The following is a 5,804-nucleotide window of genomic DNA, read 5'->3' as shown; positions in this document are numbered from 1 at the left end:
CATACTTCCTCTCTGAGAAATAAGGAAGGCTCAAAGTGTTTGCAACAGATGAGGTTCCTGTTGAAAGTCACTACTGAAGGCACATTTTATCTATGGGCTGAGAAAAACAGGGAGGTTTTCAATGTATTGCATCAGGGCTGGTTTCAGCAGATATAAAAAATGAGGGAAATAACCCAGTTTACATTACTTACACAAAAAGGGTTTATTTTTTTTTTCTTCTTCTTCTTCCAAATTTATTTATCCAGCAATGCTCATTCCCCAACTGTTTTCTTTTATGCATTTTGCTATTTTTCTTCTGACAGACAGGAAGAGGCACAAAACAGTTTTTCCCTTATTGAGTCTGAATAGGAATGCAGGCTTTACTTTATGCTTCACTCTGTACCCCAAAATTCCTCTATCTGCAAATAATTTAAAGATCAGAAATGAAGAAATACGGATTGAAAGCCAGTCTGTGAAGCCCATTTTCACATTAGTTGTAAATGTGCAGAAGCCTCAGGACCTTCCTCATCTCAGTGTCTGAGATGGAGGAACCAAGATACTGGCCTGTTAAATAACCTGACTAAAGGCACTGAAGAACATTGTGCTGTGGATATGAATAGAGAAGTCAAAGGGATTTATTAAGGTTTGCCCTTTGCTTTTATAATCAAGATGGGATCTGGAAAACTCATATCCCTAAAGTAGAATAAGAAAATAAAAAACAACAAAAAAACCTTGACAAACCCCCAAAAAACCCAAAATAACCAAACAAGCTATAGCAGATTTCCTACTTTACACCAGAGTAGCTCCAAGTAGATGCTTATGTGGGAGCTGTTGTGTAACTGTTATTGAAACCAGGAAACACTGATCAAATCCCCAAAACTATGCCAAAAATCGTTAATTTGGTAATTTCAGGAGAATATTCTTTCTCTTTGATGGGCTGTACCAGCAGTCAGTTTGAAGGGACAGGAAAGCACTAGGGAGCTTGATAAGCTAATCTGTCTATAGCACAGCTCCACGGTTATCCTGGCCAGTTACATTTTGATTATTTAGGACCTTCTTGCTCTCTTCAAATCACAAGGATGTGACATGCATGTCCATTACTGGCATTCATTGAACTGATGGACACTGTCTCTTGAGTTACACAAATACCATGGGTTAGGGAATGTCTGCATGTGGGAATAGGCAGGGGCAGAGCCTTTTCCCAGTCCTTGTGCTCAGCCTTAGGCTGCCTCTGGTGGTCTTTGCGCCTTTACAAGAGGAAAGGTCACATCCTGAGATGCACTTGGGAATGGGACAGGTCTCAGACTGAGCAGGAGAGGTTGGACTTGCTTGATGGAGCGTGATCTGCTGGAAACACAGTAAATCTCAGACACTTTGTGCCATGCTTGTAGAGGAACAGATGAGTTTGCAGTGGAGGGTGGTAGATAGAATCCTCTATTTCCATGTCGTTGCTGCCTGTTGCTGGTGGCTGTCTGCTCTCGTGCAGTGATGAGAGCTGATTTACACTTTTGGTGCATCTAGCTAATACTGTTTCAAATAGGATAATTGATAAGGCAGTGTTTACATCTAAATGGAAGAAAGTGCTTGTATGAATTAAGTGGGGCTTTATATGTCATCTTAGAAGTATTCATATCCTGTTATTCAGGTCACTAACCTGACACAGGCACTCTGTGAGTCACTTGTGAAGGAACATTGTCCTCGCAGGGCTGCCTCTGATGTCAGCAAAGAGGGGTTTGCAAAGGCTGACATATGAAAAAGAAATTATCCTTCTCCAAAATGTCATTTTTGATAGAGAGAACAATTGCCTTCCCCCCATTTTTATATGGAAATTAAAGTCTAGTAGACAATTGTGGAGGGAAAAACATTTCTTTCTCAGTTTCCCTTTCCATTGCTGGACTGGCCTGACCATTCCTTGTTACGTTCCCTGTGCTGGTGTTTGCCAGTGTCTGCCAAATATCTCCTTAGCTGTGACAGAGACTCCCTGAGCTGTTACCAAAGATTTCTACTTCTCCAGGCTCTTGAAGACAGATTTCATGAAAGCCTGGAAAAATGACAACAAGTGTCATTGCATAGAGCCCTGCAGTCTTGGTGTCTTGTAAGCACTTGTCACTACATGGAATTGGGTATCTAAAAAAAAGCAGTGAAGGACACTGGAAAGCAGCACTCCAAAAAAGAAGCAAATACACCCCAAATTGAAAACAACTTCTGAAAATATTTTAAATTCAGTCTGTTAAAGAATAATTTCCTAAATTCATTGGAAAAGTAAGTCAGTGGTAGCTTAGTTACAGCTTGCTTATTTTTGCAGGGAGAAAAACCAGGATTTTAACAGTATCTTTAATCTGGCATTAACTGAAACTGAAGACACCCTCAAACTGAAATAAGGTGCTGTTGCCTGTCCATGAAGTGATTATCCATAGGCAGAAACTGCCAAGGAGAAGGCTGTGGTATCCATTTCTCTGTGTCTCTGAGCCCAGCTTAAATGCTTCATGCCAGATCAGGCTTTATTCAGACACAAGCTGTGTTTTAAGTGATAGGAAGCACTTGAGCTCAGCAGTCAGGAAATGGAAGAGCCCTGGCTATCCCGGAGGTCAAACCAGATGGTCTGACAGATACTTCTGGCTGGGAACTGTGTGCTTCTGAGCCTGGAGAGTGCCTATTTTTAACAAATAAAATATTGCTGTACAGCTGGCTCTTTTGGGAAAGTAGAATTCTCAGGACATTTCCTTGGTCTGACTGTTTGCATTAGATGTCTTTTGATCTCATTTTTGGGTGGTGTTACTGTAATTGCTGTTTGCATTGCCTGTAGCATGGTTCAGGGCACACAGAAAGCCTGCTTTGGTTGCAGCCATGAGAGAAACTTCATTCCCTTACAGGGAGTGCACGTGCTGAGGAGTCAATGTGGCTCAAGAACAAATTTCATGTCAGTTTGGAAAAAAACAAGAGGTCGTGGTGTCAGGAGAGGAAACTACATTTGGGTTTGCAGAGTGTGGGTGACACAATCTAGTTCCAGTGAAGTTTCTAATCATTAGATGTGTTCTGAATAATTTTTGAAAAAATTTACAGATGCGAGTTTCAAAACCAAATGAGGAATCAAGAGACATCCAGCACTGCAGCCTATATGGCAATTGTCAGCACTGCAGCAATTGTCTTTTCCAGATAAGTTGTGAGACAGAGGTACAGAGTACAGTGTGGTGGGTTGACTCTGGCTGGACACCAGCTGCCCACTAAACCTGCTCTGTCACTGCCCTCCTCAGCTGGCAGGGGAGAGAAAATAAAATGAAATTTTCATGGGTCAAGATAAATACAGGAAGAGATCACCCACTGGTTACCATCACAGACAGGGACATTAAACAAATTTTTTTAAATTAGTTTAATTTATTACCAATTAAACAGAGCACGATAATGAGACATAAAGCATGATTATGACCATCTGGGATTTTCCACTCTGACTCTTCCTCACAACACTGCAATTATTTAATTTAGACTCCCTCACTACCAAAACATGGCCACACAAACCAGAGGTCCATATATTCTTTTTTGTCATCTCATCAGAACAGCAGCAAGAGTTTGTGGAGAAAGGGCTGGGATAGCCAGGATAGCATCAATGAAAGTCTGTTGAGCCATGATGTCCCAAAAGAAAAGTTTACAGGAGGCACCGGCCCCAGCTCAGCTGGTCACAGCCTGATAACAAAGTGAGAACATAGTACTAATTCATCAGCTTCTCACCAGTGTGAGCTGCAGCATTTCCTGGTATCTGAATTTCTACTGTGTAGCTGAACCTCTAGTATTGAGAAGAGAAATTAAGAAATGCTGGCACTACTGCTGGTCCCTGGACTAAACAGTACCGAAGGCTTTGCCTCTCATTTTCAATGCCAATCACTTGTTGCAGTAGGTGCTATTGCTCAATACTGTAAAGTTCCTCCTATTTCTATGATTTTGGAGAGCAGTGTAACAATGCTGTTATGGATTGTGTAACACAGCTGCAACTGCTTCTTCTTAGCACTTTCAAACACTTTTGACTGGGTCGATGTCAAAAATGTCAATGGAACTTCCTCTGTCTTCCTCTTCCCCCTTGTTGTGGGTCCATCTGTAAGGACAGCTAAAACAAGAAGTGTGTGTGGCTTCAGTTCCCAGTAAATCCCTTCTAAATGATTTCCCAGTAATGACAAGGTGGCTATTGACTACAATTTTATTGTATATGTCATTTTTTAGAGGTTTGCTTTCAAAAAACAGCTCTGCTGGAATACTTGAAGATTTCACTTGTTAGTTTTAAAAGTGAGTTTTTAAGCTCTTGTGTTCATAGATACAGGAGAATTCCAGGAGAATTAAAAAACAGAGGACTAACAAAAAGAACACAGTGTTTGTTATTCTTGAGCTGATCTCATAATTTTTGGTTTTCTGATTCATGATTCTGTCACGTTGATGGTAATATGGGTACCATGTAATGGAAATAAACAGGCCCTCCACTATTTCTGCTTCTGCCTAAGTAGTCCTATTTTGTTTAAAGTACAAAAGGCCCCCGTTACAGGTTGCTGGGACTAATCACACAAATAAACTATAGTTTTATAGGAAAAGAGAGAACTGCTAAGTATAGTTCTGTTATTCTCCGTGTCCTGAGTCTATCTGTAATGTGGATTCAGTGTTTAGGAAAGATTTCTGTTTAATGTGAAAACTGCAGGCTCAAAAAGAAAGAAAATTAGTTCTGGGCAATGCCAGCTTGTATTCTCACTTATTTGTTCATGAAGGGATTTTTTTTGCAATAATGAAGAAACAGTGACCCTGAATTTTGATGTGAATTTGTAAAATAGAGAACTGGTACAGTTTTGTTTGTATAACTTCTGCCCTAAGAGGAGCCATGTTTCTAATGCCTGGAACATATTTTGGATGCACCTGGGAAGGAAACATAATGGCATTGTTTCCAAATACTCTTTGTATGATGCCTCATGTTTCTGTATCTCCTGCTTCCAGTCCTAGTAAAAATTGAACATGATTAAAAGTAGTAGATACCACATCTCTTTCAAACCCCAAAGATTTGGTCTCTTTTAAACCCCAGATGCAAGACTTGCTTCCTGAATATGGGTGTTACCAAAAAAGCAAACTGAGGAAGTGGCCATTGGCATGGAAAATGGAAGAACAAGTACAGAACAAAGAGCAAATAAACCTGTTGTAAGCACTCACAGAGAGAAGAGAAAATATCCACAGCCAGGCTGAGGCTCCATCAATCTCTCCTCCCCTCAGAAATGTATTTGCAGAAGCTTGGGTGTTTTGTTTTACTCATCAAGCTTTGACTGTATCTACTGCCAGCCCATACAAATCCCATGCTGTGACAAGAAGATTTGCCTGCCCAGGCTTTTAGTTCTGCCTTGCAGTAGAGAACTCGGGGGACACTTCTATCCAGAACCTTTTGCAGTCTTTGTTTTAGTCAGTACATGACCTCAGGGCAATCTTTCAGGCTGTAGATATCTGAGACAGGGAAATTTTGCACACCTTTTAAAATCTCCAGGAGGAAATGTGTTCAAAATCAAACAACACACAAGGATGTTTTGCTTGGTCCTAGTGAATTTTTGGAGTCCATATATCATCTGATTTTAGTACTTTTTCCCTACCAGACTTGGCCTTTTAATAGGGCAACTCCAGAATTTCCACAGAAACTGACACTATCAAGATTTGTGAAACTTGTGGAGTTCGGGAATCGGAAGCCCTTTAATTTTTTGTGATTTTATTTTGCATTGTTTTAAATGACTGCAGTTGGGCCATACTGGATACTTGATAAAGCTTGCTGAGCATGTTCAGATCTGATGTGCAAGAATATGTTTGCCAAATTA

General features: G+C 40.5%; 1 protein-coding gene across 1 annotated transcript in view; it reads left to right on the top strand.

Moving 5' to 3' along the window:
* The window catches only part of TG (thyroglobulin), a 144,995-nt gene that overhangs the window by 107,878 nt on the left and 31,313 nt on the right, over positions 1-5,804 (top strand). The gene's annotated exons all lie outside the window — the stretch shown is intronic.

Source organism: Prinia subflava, chromosome 1 (assembly GCF_021018805.1).
Source record: "Prinia subflava isolate CZ2003 ecotype Zambia chromosome 1, Cam_Psub_1.2, whole genome shotgun sequence".
In the NCBI taxonomy this organism is placed as follows: Eukaryota; Metazoa; Chordata; class Aves; order Passeriformes; family Cisticolidae; genus Prinia; species Prinia subflava.
The sequence above is the reverse complement of the archived record's forward strand: the minus strand, read 5'-3'. Positions and strand labels throughout refer to the sequence as shown.